The 17602-nt window shown below is 47.1% G+C and overlaps 1 protein-coding gene across 1 annotated transcript in view; it reads left to right on the top strand.

Moving 5' to 3' along the window:
• The window catches only part of CACNA1S (calcium voltage-gated channel subunit alpha1 S), a 960893-nt gene that overhangs the window by 443487 nt on the left and 499804 nt on the right, over positions 1–17602 (top strand). The window lies entirely within an intron of this gene.

The following is a 17602-nucleotide window of genomic DNA, read 5'->3' as shown; positions in this document are numbered from 1 at the left end:
GCAATTCTGCTGCGTAAGAAAGAAGTTCTTACTTACCCCCACCCTCTGACGTCCGCTTTGGCCTCCCTGAATGATGCTTCAGCCTGTAATTGGTTGCAGTGGTCACATGGGATGCAACATCATCCCAGGAGGCTGGACCACAGGAAGAAAGAGGGTGTTCTGGGTAATTATGGTTATTTTTTTTCCGGCGTTGCGATTTTTGCGGCGTAAACACCATGATTACGCCGCAAAAGGTGCAACACTTGGCTTTCTGTTATGGGCTTTGTAGCCCCATTTTTTGGGGAAAACCTGCAATGTAAAATCATCAAAAACGCAGCATAAATTAACATGCTGCGTAATTAATTTCCACACCGCAGGTCAAGTTATTAATGTTTACACTGCTTTTTTGTCCGCATCGTGGGCATGAGATTTACTAAATCTCACCCACTTTGCTGCTACTGTAAACGCTGTGGAATTTCCGCACACAATACCGTTGCGGATATTCGGCAGCGTTTACGCTACGTGGAAACCCGACCTTAGGGTGAACTGTTCACCATGTAATTGGGCTTCTGTTAAGCTCTATTTACTTAGATTATATTGTGCACAGTTGTGCCAAGTCACGATCTCGGTGTATGTGGACCCACTAGGCCACTCCGCAGTAACGGAAAGGCAGCTGGAAAAGTCCAAGTCAATGCACAAGTCTATACAATAAGTACGTAGCACGAAAGTACCTGATATAGTCCAGACAATTGGCAGAGGCTTTAGTACGGATGGGGCTGGATGTACCTAGCGCGAAAGAACCTGATATAGTCCAGACAATTGGCAGAGGTTTTAGCATGGATAGGGCTGGATGTGGCTGGTAGCGCCAGATATGGCGGATGAAAGTAGGTGCAGCAGGTTGCGCCAGACGCGGCGGATGACAGCAGGTGCAGCAGGTTGCACCAGACGTGGCGGATGACAATAGGTGCAGCAGGTTGCGCCAGATGTGGCGGATGGCAGCAGGTGCAGTAGGTTTCTCCATATGTGGTGGATGACAGTAGGTGCAGCAGGTTGCGCCAGGCGTGGAGGACGACAGTAGTTGCAGTAGGACATGACTCCTATCACTAGACAGGCTCAGGAACAAAACACAGCATGGGAAACAGGATACAGGTAACAGGACATGGGAACACAGGGAACTGGATACTGCTAAGGGACCATTTGCAAGACTACCATGGGAATTACAAACAATACTCAGGCAAAGAATGAAAGGGCAGGGCCCTTTTTATAGTTCAAGGTGATCTGGAGCATAATTAATTAATTACATATGCGCGCTGGCTCTTTAAGACCGGGAACTAGGACACGACCTCTAGTAGACACTACAGGACAGAGCGTCCGCATGTGCTGACGTCTCCTTGGAGGGAGACGTTGGCAGGAAGAGGAAAATTTGCGGGCAGCAGGTAAGTGGATGTTGCGGTCCGTGCAGTCATAACAGTATCCCCCCAGTATCTGAGGCATTAAAAAGAGGGGGGGGCCCTCTGACAGCTTATCGGCGCCCCCACAACGCGATCATAGGGTGCCGATGGTTGTCATGGCAGCCCAGGGGCCTAATGAATGACCCCAGGACTGCCTTTACAACGTTTTTAGCAGTGAAAAAAGAAAAAAGCTGTTAAACAAAAACCTTTTCCCATTTTTCCTCTACATTACTGTAAAAAATAAAAAAAAGTAAACAAAATTGATATTGCTGTAAAAATCCGAACTATTACAATATACAATTATTTAACTCGCATGGTAAATAAAATAGAAAAATTTAAACACCAGAATCGCTGTTTTTTGGTCAACTTAGTGCTGCAAAAAAGTTTAAGAAAAAGTGATAAAGAAAATGTATGTACCCAAAAAATCGTACCAATAAAAACTACAGCTCGTCCCTCAAAAAATAAGCCATCACACCACTCAATCAACGAGAAAACAAAAAAGTTATGGCTCTCAGAAGGTGGTGAAACAATAAAAAAAAAAATCTTAACAAATTGATTTTTCTTTGTAAATGTAGTAAAATAGGAAAAAAAACAATAAATTTGGCATCACCAAAATCGTATTGAGTTGCAGAATAAAGTTAAGTTGTCATTTTTACCACACGGTGAAAGCCGTAAAAACGTAACACAAAAACCATGGAGGGGTCGCAGGTTTTTCCAATTTCAGCACGCAATTTTTTTTTTTACCGTTTCCCAGTACATTATATGGTACTTTAAATGGTGCCTGTCACTGTTTGTTGGTATGTGGACCCACTAGGCCGCACCGCCGTAGCAGGTAGGCAGCTGGCCAAACAACAGGGAACCCCAGCAATACAAAGTCCTGCACAAGGGTACCTGGATAGTCCAGACAGTGGCCGCAGCTCTTGCACAGATGGAGGTTGGTGCAGCAGGTAATGCCAGAGGTGGCGGATGACAACAAGTGCCGCAGGTTGCGCCAGACATGGCGAATTCCTCTGGACGTGGCAAACAACAGCAGGTGCAGTAGACACGACTCCAACTAGTAGGCACAGGAACAAGAACACAGAGCGGGATACAGGAACAGGTAACAGGGTACGGGTAACAACTGGAACGGGAAACACTAAGGGACGCTCAGGCAAGGATCAGATGGCTGGGGCCTTCTTAAAGTCCAGGAAATAATGTGTGTTGATGATGATGATGATTTTCGTCATGTGCGCGCACTGGCCCTTTTAGAGTGGGCACGAGCGTGCGCGCGCACCCTACGGGACACAGCGTACTGGAGCGGAAGTGAGCACTGGCATCTCCTGGGAAGGAGATGGGGACCAGCACTCACAGATCCATGGCTGCGGGCGTCAGGAGGTGAGTAGACCCGACGGCCCGTGGCCATGGACGCTGCAGTTATCCCCCCTCTTACGCCCCTCTTCTTGGGACCAGAGCGAGAAAGGATTTTTTAATGAAGGTAGGGGCATTGAGATTCTCCTCTGGTTCCCAGGATCTCTCCTCAGGACAAAACTCTCTTCAGTCCACCAAATAGAAAGTCCTTCCTCCTACCCTCTTGCAGTCCAGGATCTCCTTCCCCTCAAACACATCAGATGAACCCCTGGGAGCAACCGCAGGGCCAGGAGCTTTACTGTAGCAGTTCAGGATCACAGGTTTAAGGAGGGACACGTGGAATGAGTTGGCAATCTTGAGCGTAGGAGGCAAGCAAAGTTTATAGGATACAGGGGTTATCCTTTGCAGGATTTCAAAAGGACCGAGGAACCTGGCAGCGAATTTGTGAGAAGGCATCTTGAGTCTAATGTTTCTCGAGGATAGCCAGACTTTGACTCCAGGAGAGTATTGAGGAGGAACTTTTCTTTTTTATCGGCCTGCTTTTTCATGCGGGCCACTGATTAGAGAATGGCAGCCTTAGTTTGCTGCCAGATATGAATGAAAGTCCCAAATGAAGAGTTAGCTGCCGGTAGTTGACTCATGGCTGGCACTGGAAGAGGAACTCGAGGATGCTGGCTGTACACAATGTAGAAGGGAGACAAAGCAATAGACTCACTTGTGTGGTTGTTGTACAAGAATTCCGCCCAAGGCAGTAGTTGTACCCAATTGTCATGTTGGGCAGAAACAAACTGATGAAGATAGTTCTCCAAAATTTGATTGGTCCTCTCCACCTGACCATTGGGTTGTGGGTGGTTGGCGGAAGAGAAGTCCAGCTTAACATCTAGCAGGTTGCACAGGGCTCTCCAGAACTTGGACGTGAACTGCACACCCCGATCCGAGACAATGTGCAGAGGAAGTCCGTGCAGATGGAAAATGTGGAGAATAAACAGGTTTGCCAGGCAAGGAGCAGACGGAAGGCTAGTAAACGGAATAAATTGTGCCATTTTAGAGAAACGATCCACTACTACCCAGACCATAGTACATCCAGCTGAGGGGGGAAGGTCTGTAATAAAGTCCATAGCGATATGCTGCCAAGGAACATCAGGGACAGGCAGGGTTAGGAGCAGACCAGCAGGTTTGGAGCGGGTAGACTTGTTTGAGGCACAGTTTGTACATGAAGAGACATAGTCTGCAACATCTCTAGGCAGCATGGGCCACCAGTAATGATGAGCTACCAAGTCCTGAGTCTTTCGAACACCAGAGTGCCCCGCCAGTTTGAAACAGTGTCTCCAGCGGAGAATTCTCCTCCTGTCTGCAAGCCGAACAAAAGTCTTTCCGGGAGGAACGTCCCTAATCTGCAGAGGGTTAGCGACAATAATCCTAGAAGTATCTATGATCGAGACAGGGCATCAGCCTTCAAATTCTTATCAGCAGAACGGAAGTGAAGCAAGAATTGAAATTGGGCGAAGAACCTCGACCATCTGGCTTTTCGAGGATTTAGCCATTGTGCTGACTGTAGGTACGTGAGATTCTTATGATCCGTATAAATGGTAATAGGATGAACCGCGCCCTCCAGCAAGCGTCTCCACTCTAATGCCAACTTGACGGCCAGCAACTCCCAATCCCCGATGGAAGAGTTACATTCAGACATCGAGAGAATAGTTTTGAAAAGAAGCCACAGGTCACCATCTTTCCCTTAGAGCTTTTTTTAAATAGTAGTGCTCCAGCACCAACGGAGGATGTATCCACCTCCAGAAAGAACTGCCGAGATGCATCAGGTAGATGAAGAACAGAGGCTGAGGTGAAAGCGTTCTTGAGGTTTATAAATGCTGACTCCTCCTCCAGAGTTCAAACCTTGGCGTTCACCCCCTTCTTGGTGAGGGTGGAGATTGGGGCAGTCAGAGACGAGAAGTTCGGGATAAATTGCCAATAGAAGTTTGTGAATCCTAGAAATCATAGTATGGATCGAAGCCCCTGTGGACGTGGCCACTCTAAGGGTATGTGCACACGACCAATTTTCAGGCGTAATGGAGGCGTTTTACGCCTCAAATTACGCCTGAAAAGACAGGTCCAATATGTTGGCAAACATCTGCCCATTGCTTGCAATGGGTCTTACGATGTTCTGTGCAGACGAGCTGTCATTTTACGCGTCGCTGTCAAAAAACAGCGCATAAAATTACAGCCGCATCAAAGAAGTGCAGGACACTTCTTGGGACGTAATTGGAGCCGTTTTTCATTGACTCCAATGAAGAACAGCTTCAATTATGTCCGTAAAAGCCGCCGCGAAAAACGCGTGCACTTGTAAAAATGTCTGAAATTCAGGAGCTGTTTTCTCCTGAAAGCAGCTCCGTAATTTCAGACGTATTTGGCGTTGTCGTGTGCACATACCTAAGACGGATTTCACCTTCTCTGGATCCATCTTGAGTCCACGGTCGGATAAGATGTAGCCCAGGAAGGGCAGAGAGTTCCTCTCAAACACACAATGCTCGAGTTTAGCATACCATACAGGAGATTCCCCCTTAACCGAGACTTGGCGAACATACCTCCAATACGTCGTCAAATCAGGTGATCAGGATGTCGTCCAGATAGACCACCACACAGATGTACAGCATATCCCGGAAGATGTCATTCACGAACTCCTGGAAATCAGCTGGAGCGTTACACAGTCCAAAAGGCATCACGAGATATTCGTAGTGACCGACTCGGGTGTTGAATGCGGTTTTTCACACGTTACCTTTGCGGATACGGATCAAGTTATAGGCCCCGCGCAGATCCAGCTTCGTGAACACCTTGACCCCATGAATTCTATCGAACAGTTCTGAAATAAACGGCAGGAGGAGGAAGATTTCCAGATGAACCCTCTCTCCAGATTCTCCTTAACGTAGGCAGACATGGCTAGGGTTTCTGGCAGGGAGAGGGGATAGACTCGCCCACGGGGTGGTGAGGCGTTAGGAAGTAACTCAACAGGGCAATCGTAGCTGCGATGGGGAGGAAGAGTCTCTGCCTCCTTTTTGCTGAATACGTCCGCAAAACTGGCATAGTGTGAGGGTAGATCGGAGAGTGAATGAGGCAGTGGAGGCAAAACAGGATGAACTTCTGGCAGGCAGCAGTTAAGGAATTTGGGACCCCATTGGAGGACTTCACCGGAACTCCAGGCGAGAACCAGAGCGTGTAGACGAAGCCATGGCAGGCCCAGCAGAATAGGGTTTATAGCTTTAGGCAATACAAGGAAGGCGATGTGTTCTGAGTGAAGAACTCCAACTTGTAGTGTCAGAGGTTCTGTGATGAACATAATTGGATCAGGCAATAGTAGACCATTCACAGAGGCAACAGCCAGAGGTTTCTCAAGAAGAACTGTGGGTAGATGTAAGCGATCCCCTAGATCCTGCTGGATGAAATTTGAAGCTGCTCCGGAATCAAGATAGGCAGAGGAGGATTATGATGTCTCCAGATATGAGGGTCACAGGAATAGATGATTTGGCAGAGGTTTTGATGTTTGGAGATGTTTCCCCTAGAGTTGCCTCTCCAACCAACCCTAGGTGCTGGAGTTTCCCGGCTTCTGTGGACATTGGCGCACAAAGTTACCCTTAAGGCTGCAATACAGACATAAACCAGAAGAGCGTCTGCACTGTTTCTCCTGCTTGGACCAAGGGTGCTACTCTGTGAAACCATCTCTCCTGTCGAACCTCCTGAGTGCATTCCTGGATCCTCATGTCAACAGGATGAGGGCATCCAAGGTAGAAGGAAGGTCGCCGGCTGCAAGCTCTTCCTTGATGTGTGAGGACAGTCCCTGTCAAAAGGTCGCCACCAATGCCTTATTGTTCCATGCCAACTCTTCTGCCAGGAAGGAGATAGCATACTCTCCTACAGTGGAGAGTTCCTGCTTGAGGGTTAGCAGAGTGGCTGCGGCAGAAGATGTTCGTCTTGGCTCCTCGAACACGGCATGGAAAGACTTCAGGAACAAGGCTAGGTCCGAGGATTCAGGTCCCTGTTGTTCCAAGATGGGATTCGCCCACGTGAGGGCCTTGCCAGCAAGGAGGGAGATAATAAATGCTACTTTGGCCTCCTCAGAGGGGAAGAGATGAGCTCTTAGCCTAAAATGAACAGTGCATTGGTTGATGAGCCCTCTACAGGCTCTGTGGTCACCGTCAAAAGGAGGAAGAGACAGCGAAACTGTGGATCCGGAACAAACAGGAGGGGTAACGGGCAGTGGAATGGGAGCAGACTCTGGAGGAGGAACCGGAGATGGAACAATGAGTTGATACAGACGGACCATGATGGAGTTTACAGCATCCAGGAGTTGATCCTGACATGTCCGTAGGTCATGCATCTCCGTCTGTATCCTTTGAACTGCGGTCTTGGTGTGGACAGCGGGGTTCCATGGCCTGAGTGTACTGTCACGATCTCGGGGTATGTGGACCCACTAGACCGCTCCGCCTTAGCAGAGAGGCAGCTGGCCAAGTCACAGTCAATGCACAAGTCTATACAATAAGTACGTAGCACAAAAGTACCTGAGATAGTCCAGACAATTGGCGTAGGCTTTAGGACGGATGGGGCTGGATGTGACAGGTAGCGCCAGACGTGGCAGTTAACAGTAGGTGCAGCAGATTGTGCCAGACGTGGCGGATGACAGCAGGTGCAGCAGGTTGCGCCAGACGTGGCGGATAACAGTAGGTGCAGCAGATTGCGCCAGACGTGGCGGATGACAGCGTGTGCATCAAGTTGCCCCAAACGTGGCGGTTGACAACAGGTGCGGCAAGTTACGCCAGATGTGGCGGACGACAGTAGATGCAGTAGGACACGACTCCAATCACGAGACAGGCACAGGAACAAAACACAGCACGGGAAACAGGATACAAGTAGCAGAGCACGGGAACACAGGGTACAGGATACGGCTAAGGGACCTCTTTATAGTTCTAGGTGATCTGGAGCATAAATTAATTAATTACATATGCACGCGCTGGTCCTTTAAGGCCGGGAACCAGCGCACGCCCGCCCTCTAGTGGACACTACGGGACAGAGCGGCCACTTGTGCTGATGTCTCTGGGAGGGAGACGTGTGCAGGAAGAGGAAGATCTGTTGGGCGACTGTTAAGTGGAGGTTGCGGACCATGACCAAAGACGTAACATGCCACATGTGAACTTAGCCGTACATGTGAAATCCACCCAAAAAATCTTCACATGACACAACCGTCTTTTGAGCTCTTCTTTGAACTGTACAGTATTCTCATTCGAAAAGTTTGTGAAAGCATATAAAAGGATAGTCTACAATAGAGATAAAAAGTTAGTTGATGCATATTTTTTTGATGACACTTTTGTAGGTAAGGAGGCGGGTATTAAAGTAAAATGATTACACTGCATCAGAATCATCGCTAGCATCGGACATCTGGTACACGTGACGTCAGGACACTAATAAAGTGGCAGATCTTGGGAGCTGTTGGCTTCTGTCTTGGCCATTCCCTGTTGTAAGCCACAGGTCACTTTAGGCTTGTGGTTTGCGAGGGTGTGTGGGTCTCTGGCGCAGGGATGTAATCATCAAAACCTGTCTATATCCTACTGCAGATTACTCAGGCAATAGGCCAAATAAAGCCTGTAGCTTGAACTGCTGGATGCGACGTAAGATTGGGAATAATACACTATTACTTTTGTGGGTTCTCTTCTCGGCACAATTATTTTGGGGGTCAATACATGGTCACTATAATGACGGGATAGGGAGACAGACAGGTGAGCCCTAATCTACCCGCCACTCAGTCCCTGCCTACTTGCACGGCCCGTCCTAGGCGACGGCGTACAACTGGGCGACGGTCCCTACGCTCAATATGTGCACGACAGACAAACAGACAAGGGTACACAGAAGCTAAGGGAAATGGGGCAGTTGCCCATGGCAACACCGCAAGCAGCAGGAGTAGTGAACGAGCCGAGTCAAACCAGGAGTGTACGAGGTACCAAATGCAGAGCAGGAGCGTAGCCAGTAAAGCCAGGGTCAAAATGAAGCAAGGTCAATAATGATAGCAGGAGCAGCAGAGCCAGGAAAAACAGGAAAATCACAGGCAAAGGACAAGCAGCAACTAAAGGTATAAATAGACCGAGGGTGGGAGCTAGAACCGTCTGGCCAGACTGTGATAGGTTCTCCCACTCCTCAGCCTCCCAGCCTGAGTGGTGGCAGATGGAGTCACTCTATCAAACCTAGGAACAGATGCAGACTGATTAACCACGGGCAATCAAGGGAAAACAGCACCTGATTTTCAGACGTTTTTTGAGCAACTCACGTTTTTCGCTGCGTTTTTCGGGCCGTTTTCGCGGCGTTTTCGCGCCGTTTTTTCGGCCATTTTGGGGCTGCTTTCAATAGAGTCTATGAAAAAACAGCTCCAAAAACGTCCCAAGAAGTGTCCTGCACTTCTTTTGACGAGGCTGTAATTTTACGCTTCGTCTTTTGACAGCTGTCAAACGACGACGCGTAAATTACAGGTCGTCGACACAGTACGTCGGCAAACCCATTCAAATGAATGGGCAGATGTTTGCCGACGTATTGTAGCCTTATTTTCAGACGTAAATCGAGACATAATACGCCTTGTTTACGCCTGAAAATAGGTCGTGTGAACCCAGCCTCAGGTTGACATAATTATTTTTGGGGGCGCTCTCTGTGGCACTACTATTGTTGGAGCATTGTCTTGCATAGTTATTTTTGTAGGCACTGTGTGTGGCACTAGTTGCTGTCAGGGGTACAATTATTTTGTGCACACGTACAATTATTGTGTAGCACGACTGACAATGGTATAAAATGACAAAAAAAGTAATACTCACCTTGCCCATCTCTCGCTGCACCTGAACCAATTCTACCCTGGTTTCCCACCGCCCTTGGTAATAGTCAGGTTATTGGTAAGATGAGTATTACTCCTTTTGTTATTTTATACCATTGTCAGCTGATTGTAAAGGATTTCATAGGACTGGAAAACTCATTTAGGCTGTGTTCACAAAAATTCCTCCTGCAAAAACTGCTCCAGTAGGTTTTTGCACAGTGGTTTGACAAAAACTCGTCAAAACACTCGTCTAGGTTTTTTTTTCCTCTTTCTGACTGATTGAAATGGGGTTTTGGAGGCAGATTCCGCCTCAAGATGGGTCATGACGCTTCTTTTTACCGCGACGCGTTTTTTTTACTTGCGGTAAAAGAAATCGTCCAACTCCCATTGAAATCAATGGGAGGCATTTTCAGGCAGTTTTTGAGGAGTTTTTTGGCGCGGTTTCCGCGTCAAAAAACTCGTCAGTCAACTCAGTGTGAACAGGGCCTTAATGTAACAGATTTCTCACACAGGGCAGGAATATTAGCAGGGTTAAATAAGGTTTATTGTCTGCAGCTCCTTCATGTTTGTCTCTGTGATTGGCTTGACAAACCAGCCATATTTTTGGAAAGTATCCTCTGGTGTTTGTTTACACTAATTTTTCCTTTTAACGTTAATCAAATAAAAATTATGTTTTAAGCACTATGTTCAATATAAATAAGTGAGTTACTAATTCTAATAGGAAAGAGGGGAAAGGACTGCATATGCATTCACTTTTAGCGTAAAATTTCCACTAGGCCTTATTGGTGGGTGACATCTTTTAAGGGACACTAGCTTTTGGAACAACTTATGCCAATCTACGAGTATACCTGATATAGATCAACTTTATAATTTACTTATTGTTAAAATTTAGGTTTTTAATTCATGCAAATTCTGGATGAAGTTACTGCCACTAGGTATCTCCCTTCCTGTAATCTGCTGTCCACCCCCTGTTATCAAGCAAAATCCATCCCTAGTTAAAGATGGACTGCAGATGGAGGGGGTGTGTCTCTTCACTGCCTGCCAATACAAGTCTATGGAGAGGGGAGGGGGAGAAAGATGCAGGATTCTCACCTACACTCATTACTGCTGTATAATCTCCTCCATGCTACTGCAGGTTGTGCATGTATATATATATATATATATATATATATATATATATATATATATACAGTCCAGCAATGGATAAACACAGCACTCCACAATAGCAGAAAATCAGGCCATGTGCTCGTCACCAGGGGATGAATCAGTTCCCCTTTTTTTATAAATAGAAAACAGCGTAGAAAGCAGTGACGGCACCAGGACTTCAAGGCAGATGCAAGCAAAGTGGATTTATTCACCTCAAAAAAGATACAGCAACGTTTCGGTTCAACAGGAACCTTTCTCAAGCCATAACAAACTCACACAAGTGCCAAGTATATATAGGGAGGACGTACATCAACTGGCAATCAAACAAATTGACAGTACAATTCTCATAAAATACATAAAAATTTGAACATAGCAGTGTATTATGACTTTTATACAGACAGTGCAGCAATGAGTCTTCAAAACGCTATTAATAAACGGCAATACATTTGAAGACATGATTTATACATATCATGAATAGTGAAGACTAAGTGTAATAGGATTAATTAGGAGGACAGCAGAGGCTCATTATTAATTAGGTTTAATAAACTTACAGTTTACACTCTTTCCATATGGCCAGCATGTGAATTTCGCGCGCACGCACTCAGCATGCTCCAAGATGGCGTCAAAACCGGATATCAAATCCGGTGAAGCGCATCGTGGAACGCAATCGCTACCGCGCATGCGCAGGGATGGAGCTTGCGTTCCAGTCCCATTGCGCAGGCGCGAGTAGCGCTAAAATAGAAATATAGAATGGACTGAAGAAGCACAATTCAGTTCTGTGAACTATCTGGAGATATAATATATGGACCAATATTGTATAAATCGGGATGTGGAGAGATCATCAATGTCAATGGCCTTGAATTTAAAGATACAACGATTTTTTATAAATATCTCACATATCCCATATATGTAAACATGTGACTGTAGTCACCCATGAGATTAATAAACAAGCCATTAAAGATAGGCATTGATGATCCCCGACAAACATGTCAAATACATTAAATATATTTAAAAAAATATATAAAGCATGTATATCATAGATAATATATTTCCATTGAAAACATGCTGAAGGATAAGAAGATAACAAACCTACAATACAATAAGGACCATATTCCAGAGTGAATATAATTATCTATAAATTCATGCACGATGGATATACTACAGTGCAAAGATCAATGCTGGATATAGAGAGACATAGATAAAAGATTTAATGTGGAACATCATTATCCCAAAATTAGGCCTCTGCTGCTCTCCGGAATCCTTCAAAGTGCTTGACACATCCGTGTGTTTCTACGAACATATAAAAGAAAAAAGAGGAAAAAGCAATTTACCATATAATATTAATATGAACACAAAACTCAAATTTATAATGAAAATTGACATTAAAGATTAAAAATTAAAAAATGTATGCATAGGAAGAGTCAAAATAAGACTCCAGATTATGTATACACAAGGCACATACAATACCAATCGGGAATGTGAACCCATCGTATCCCCCAGATCATCAGGCAAGTTACCCCCCATTTTTTGGGTAACAAGAGAATTTTTTAGATATGTGGGCCAAAAGGGTATTCTATATTCAGCCCCTTGAGAGACATAGTGTGTAAAAAATATTTAAACAATGTTTTTAGCAGTGAAAAAAGAAAAAAAGCTGTTAAACAAAAACCTTTTCCCATTTTTCCTCTACATTACTGTAAAAAATAAAAAAAAGTAAACAAAATTGATATTGCTGTATTTGTAAAAGTCCGAACTATTACAATATACAATTATTTAACTCGCACGGTAAATAAAATAGAAAAATGTAAACACCATAATCGCTGTTTTTTGGTCAACTTAGCGCTGCAAAAAAGTTTAAGAATAAGTGATAAAAAAAATGTATATACCAAAAAAATTGTACCAATAAAAACTACAGCTCGTCCCTCAAAAAATAAGCCATCACACCACTCAATCGACGAGAAAACAAAAAAGTTATGGCTCTCAGAAGGTGGTGAAACACTAAAAAAAAATTCTTAACAAATAGATTTTTCTTTGTAAATGTAGTCAAATAGAAAAAAAACCAATGAATTTGGCATCACCAAAATCGTATTGAGTTGAAGAATAAAATTAAGTTGTCATTTTTACCACACGGTGAAAGCCGTAAAAATGTAACAGAAAAACCATGGAGGGGTCGCAGGTTTTTCCAATTTCAGCACGCAATTTTTTTTTTGACAGTTTCCCAGTACATTATATGGTACTTTAAATGGTGCCTGTCACGGTTTGTGGGTATGCGGACCTACTAGGCCGCACCGCCGTTGCAGGTAGGTAGCTGGCCAAACAACATGGAACCCCAGCAATACAAAGTCCTGCATAAGGGTACCTGGATAGCCCAGACAGTGGCCGCAGCTCTGGCACGGATGGAGGTTGGTGCAGCAGGTAACGCCAGAGGTGGCGGATGACAACAGGTGCCGCAAGTTTAATCAGACATGGCGAATTCCTCTGGACGTGGCAAACAACAGCATGTGCAGTAGACACGACTCCAACTAGTAGGCACAGGAACAAGAACACAGAACGGGATACAGGAACAGGTAACAGGGTACGGGTAACAACTGGAACGGGAAACACTAAGGGACGCTCAGGCAAGGATCAGGTGGCTGGGGCCTTCTTAAAGTCCAGGAAATCGTGTGTGTTGATGATGATGATTTTCGTCATGTGCGCGCGCTGACCCTTTAAGAGTGGGCACGAGCGTGCACGCGCACCCTACGGGACACGGCGGACTGGAGCGGAAGTGAGCACTGGCATCTCCTGGGAAGAAGATGGGGACCAGCGCTAGCAGATCCATGGCTGCGGGCGTCAGGAGGTGAGTAGACCCGACGGCCCGCGGCCATGGACGCTGCAGTTATCCCCCCTCTTACGCCCCTCTTCTTGGGACCAGAGCGAAAGAGGAACTTCTCAATGAGAGCAGGGGCATCAAGGTTCTCCTCCGCCTCCCAGGATCTCTCCTCAGGACCAAACCCTCTCCAGTACACCAAATAGAAAGTCCTTCCTCCTACCCTCTTGCAGTCCAGGATCTCCCTCTTCTCGAACACATCAGAGGAACCGCTGGGAGCAGTTGTTGAACAGGAAATCTTGCTGTAGCGATTCAGGACCACTAGATTCAGAAGGGACACATGAAAGGAGTAGGGAATTCTGAGGGTAGGAGGCAGCCGCAGTTTATAGGAGACAGGGTTAATCTGTTGCAGAATCTCAAAAGGACCGAGGAATCTGGGAGCAAACTTGTATGAAGGCATCTTCAAACGAATGTTCCGTGAGGACAGCCAGACTTTGGTACCTGGAAGATACTGAGGCGGCTCTCTTCTTTTTATATCCGCTTTTCCCTTCATGCGATTGACAGCCAGCAAAATAGAGGACCGGGTTTGTTGCCGGATTTTCAGAAAGTCCCCATATGCAGAGTCAGCAGCGGGTACCTGAGAAGTAGTAGACACTGGAAGAGGGACTCTAGAATGTTGACTGTACACAATGTAAAATGGAGTGGAAGTGGTGGACTCGCTTGTGTGGTTGTTGTATGAGAACTCGGCCCATGGAAGTGACGGAGATAATTCTCCATGATATGGTTGATCCTCTCGACTTGCCCATTGGACAGGGGGTGATAGGCTGAGGAAAAGTCCAATCTCACATCCAGGAGTTTACAGAGAGCCCTCCAGAATTTCGAGGTAAACTGAACCCCCGATCGGACACAATGTGAAGGGACAAGCCATGCAAGCGGAAGATGTGCTGAATGAAGAGACTCGCCAGTCGGGAAGCAGAAGGTAGGCGGGTCAGCAGGATATAATGTGCCATCTTCGAGAACCGGTCCACAACCACCCAGACAGTGTTGCATCCTGCTGAGGGAGGAAGGTCTGTGACAAAGTCAATCGCAATGTGCTGCCAGGGGGCATTGGGTACAGCCAGAGGTTGAAGCAGGCCGGCAGGCATGGAGTGAGTAACCTTGTTAGAAGCACACACCGTGCAAGAAGAGACAAAGTCCACAACATCCTTAGGCAGCGTGGGCCACCAGAAGTGAAGAGCAATCAAGTCTCGGGTTTTACGAACACCAGGATGCCCAGACAGTTTAGAACTGTGTCCCCATCTGAGAATTCTTCTCCTGTCTGCCAACCCTACAAAAGTCCTCCCCGGAGGGATGTGTCTAACCTGCAAAGGATTGGCAGTGACAATGCAGGATGGGTCTATAATACTTTGAAGGGACTCCACCGTGTCATCCGTCTCAAATGACCTTGACAGGGCATCGGCCCTCACATTCTTGTCAGCGGGACGGTAGTGCAGCACAAATTGGAAACGGGTAAATAACAGCGACCACCCGGCTTGACGGGGATTTAGTCATTGAGTGGACTGAAGGAAGGTGAGGTTTATATGGTCAGTGTAGATCAGGATGGGGTGAGCTGCGTCGCGCCCTTCAGCAGATGTCTCCATTCCTCAAGAGCCAATTTGATGGCCAGTAGCTCCCGATCCCCAATAGAGTAATTGCACTGCAGAAGAAAAAAATCTCGAGTAGTAGCCACATACTACTGCCCTTCCTTTGGAGCTCCTCTGGAACAGAAGTGCACCTGCACCAACAGAAGAGGCGTCCACCTCCAAAGAAAACTGCCAAGATACGTCAGGATGATGGAGGATCGAGGCTGAAGTGATGGCTTTTTTTAGACTAATAAATGCGGACTTTGCCTCTGAAATCCACACCTTGGCATTCACACCCTTCTTTGTAAGGGTGAAATAGGAGATGTCAGTGATGAGAAGTTTGGGATAAACTGGCGATAGAAATTGGCGAATTCCAGGAAACACTGTATGGACCTCAGGCCTTGAGGATGTGGCCACTCCAGGACAGCTCTCACTTTCTCACTTTCAGGACTGGGGCATGCAGTCGAAGCCAAGGCAGGCCCGGCTGAACAGGATTGATGGCCTTGGGCAAAACAAGGAAAGAAATTAGTTCAGAATGAAGGACTTCAACATGGAGCTTCAACGGCTTGGTTTTAGAAACGATGGGATCAGGCAGAGGCAGTCCATTCACTGAGGCAACAGCCAAAGATGTCTCCAGGGGAACTGTGGGCAACTGAAGATGATCCACTAGCTCCTTTTGGATGAGGTTTGCCGCAGACCCAGAGTCAAGATAGGCAGAAACTTGATGCATCCTCTCGCCGGATTCTAGGGTCACAGGAATAGTCAGCTTGGAACAGAATGCTTTATTAGCTACCGTTCCACCTAGGGTTGTCTCCCCAACCAATCCTAGGCAATGGGGTCTCTCTGGCCTCTGGGGACACAGACGCACAATATGGCCTCCGAGGCCGCAATACAGACAAAGTCCAGAAGTGCGTCTGCGTTGTTTCTCCTGGATAGACAATTTGACATGGTTCATCTGCATAGGATTCTCTGGTGGGACGACTGAGGAGGATAGTAAGGACTGCTGGAAAGTAGAATCCAGCCTAGGAAGTTCTCTCTCCCGTAGAACCTCTTGGGAACGCTCCCCGATCCTCATGTCAACCCGGGTGGCAAGTAGGATAAGAGCGTCCAGGGTAGATGGCAGATCGCGAGCGGCCAGCTCGTCATTAATCCCCGAAGACAGTGCCTGCCAGGTTAACTCAGCAGCCATGATACGGAACTGAATGGCATACTCGCCCACGGTGAGGTCTCCCTGGTGTAGGATCAGCAGAGATGCAGCAGCCGAAGAAACTCTCCCAGGTTCCGCAAAGATCGAGCGGAAAGTCCGTAAGAAGTACTGTAAAGGATCTGCCAGACACAGCTTCTGTGTCGACGCCCATGGGTAATCAGTCTGCACCTGCTCCTAAGTCTGAGAGAGTGACACAATATTCTACCAGTCAGGCTGGGAGGCTGAGGAGTGGGAGAGCCTATCACAGCCTGGCCAGACGGAGCTAGCTCCCGCCCTCTGTCTATTTATACCTGCATTTCCTGCTCCTCCCTTTGCTTGTGATTCTTTTCTGTTTCCTGGCCCTGCTGCTCCTGCTATGATTGCTTCATTTTTGACCCTGGCTTTACTGACTACGCTCCTGCTCTGCGACTTGTACCTCGTGCACTCCTGGTTTGACTCGACTCGTTTACTACTCTTGTTGCTCTCGGTGTTGCCGTGGGCAACTGCCCCATTTCCCTTAGCTTCTGTGTACACTTGTCTGTTTGTCTGTCGTGCACTTATTGAGCGTAGGGACCGTCGCCCAGTTGTACGCCGTTGCCTAGGACGGGCCGTTGCAAGTAGGCAGGGACTGAGTGGCGGGTAGATTAGGGCTCAACTGTCTGTCTCCCTACCCCGTCATTACAAGTACTGCAAGTAACTGGTCTCTGGTCCCTGATGTTCCCACAGAGGATTTGCCAATGCCAGGGCTTTGCCAGTAAGGAGAGAGATGATGAAGGCGATCCTGGCGTCATCCGAAGAGAAGGACGTGGCATGTAGTGTGAAGTGGATCAGGCACTGATTCAAAAATCCCCTGCAGGTCCTCAGGTCTCCGTCATAGCGTGGAGGTAGCGGCAAGAAGCACAGGGGGCCGGCACTGGTACAGACTGGTACAGACAGGAAGTGTAGCAGGAGAGACAGCAGGAATGGGTGCGGTGATGACTGTGGTTGGAGCAAGCAGCCAATGGGCAATGGCGTTCACCGACAGGAGGAGTTGATCTTGCCATGACTGGAGGTCTTGCATTTTGGCCAGCACGGCTTATGTCGTCAAGGTCTCAGGTTGACCAGCGGGGTCCATGGCCTGAGCGTACTGTCACGGTTTGTGGGTATGTGGACCCACTAGGCCGCACCGCCGTAGCAGGGAAGCAGCTGGCCAAACAACAGGTAACCCCAGCAATACAAAGTCCCGTA

The sequence above is a fragment of the Rhinoderma darwinii genome, chromosome 2 (genome assembly GCF_050947455.1).
Source record: "Rhinoderma darwinii isolate aRhiDar2 chromosome 2, aRhiDar2.hap1, whole genome shotgun sequence".
Lineage (NCBI taxonomy): Eukaryota > Metazoa > Chordata > Amphibia > Anura > Rhinodermatidae > Rhinoderma > Rhinoderma darwinii.
This window is presented reverse-complemented; position numbering and strand designations above follow the sequence as displayed.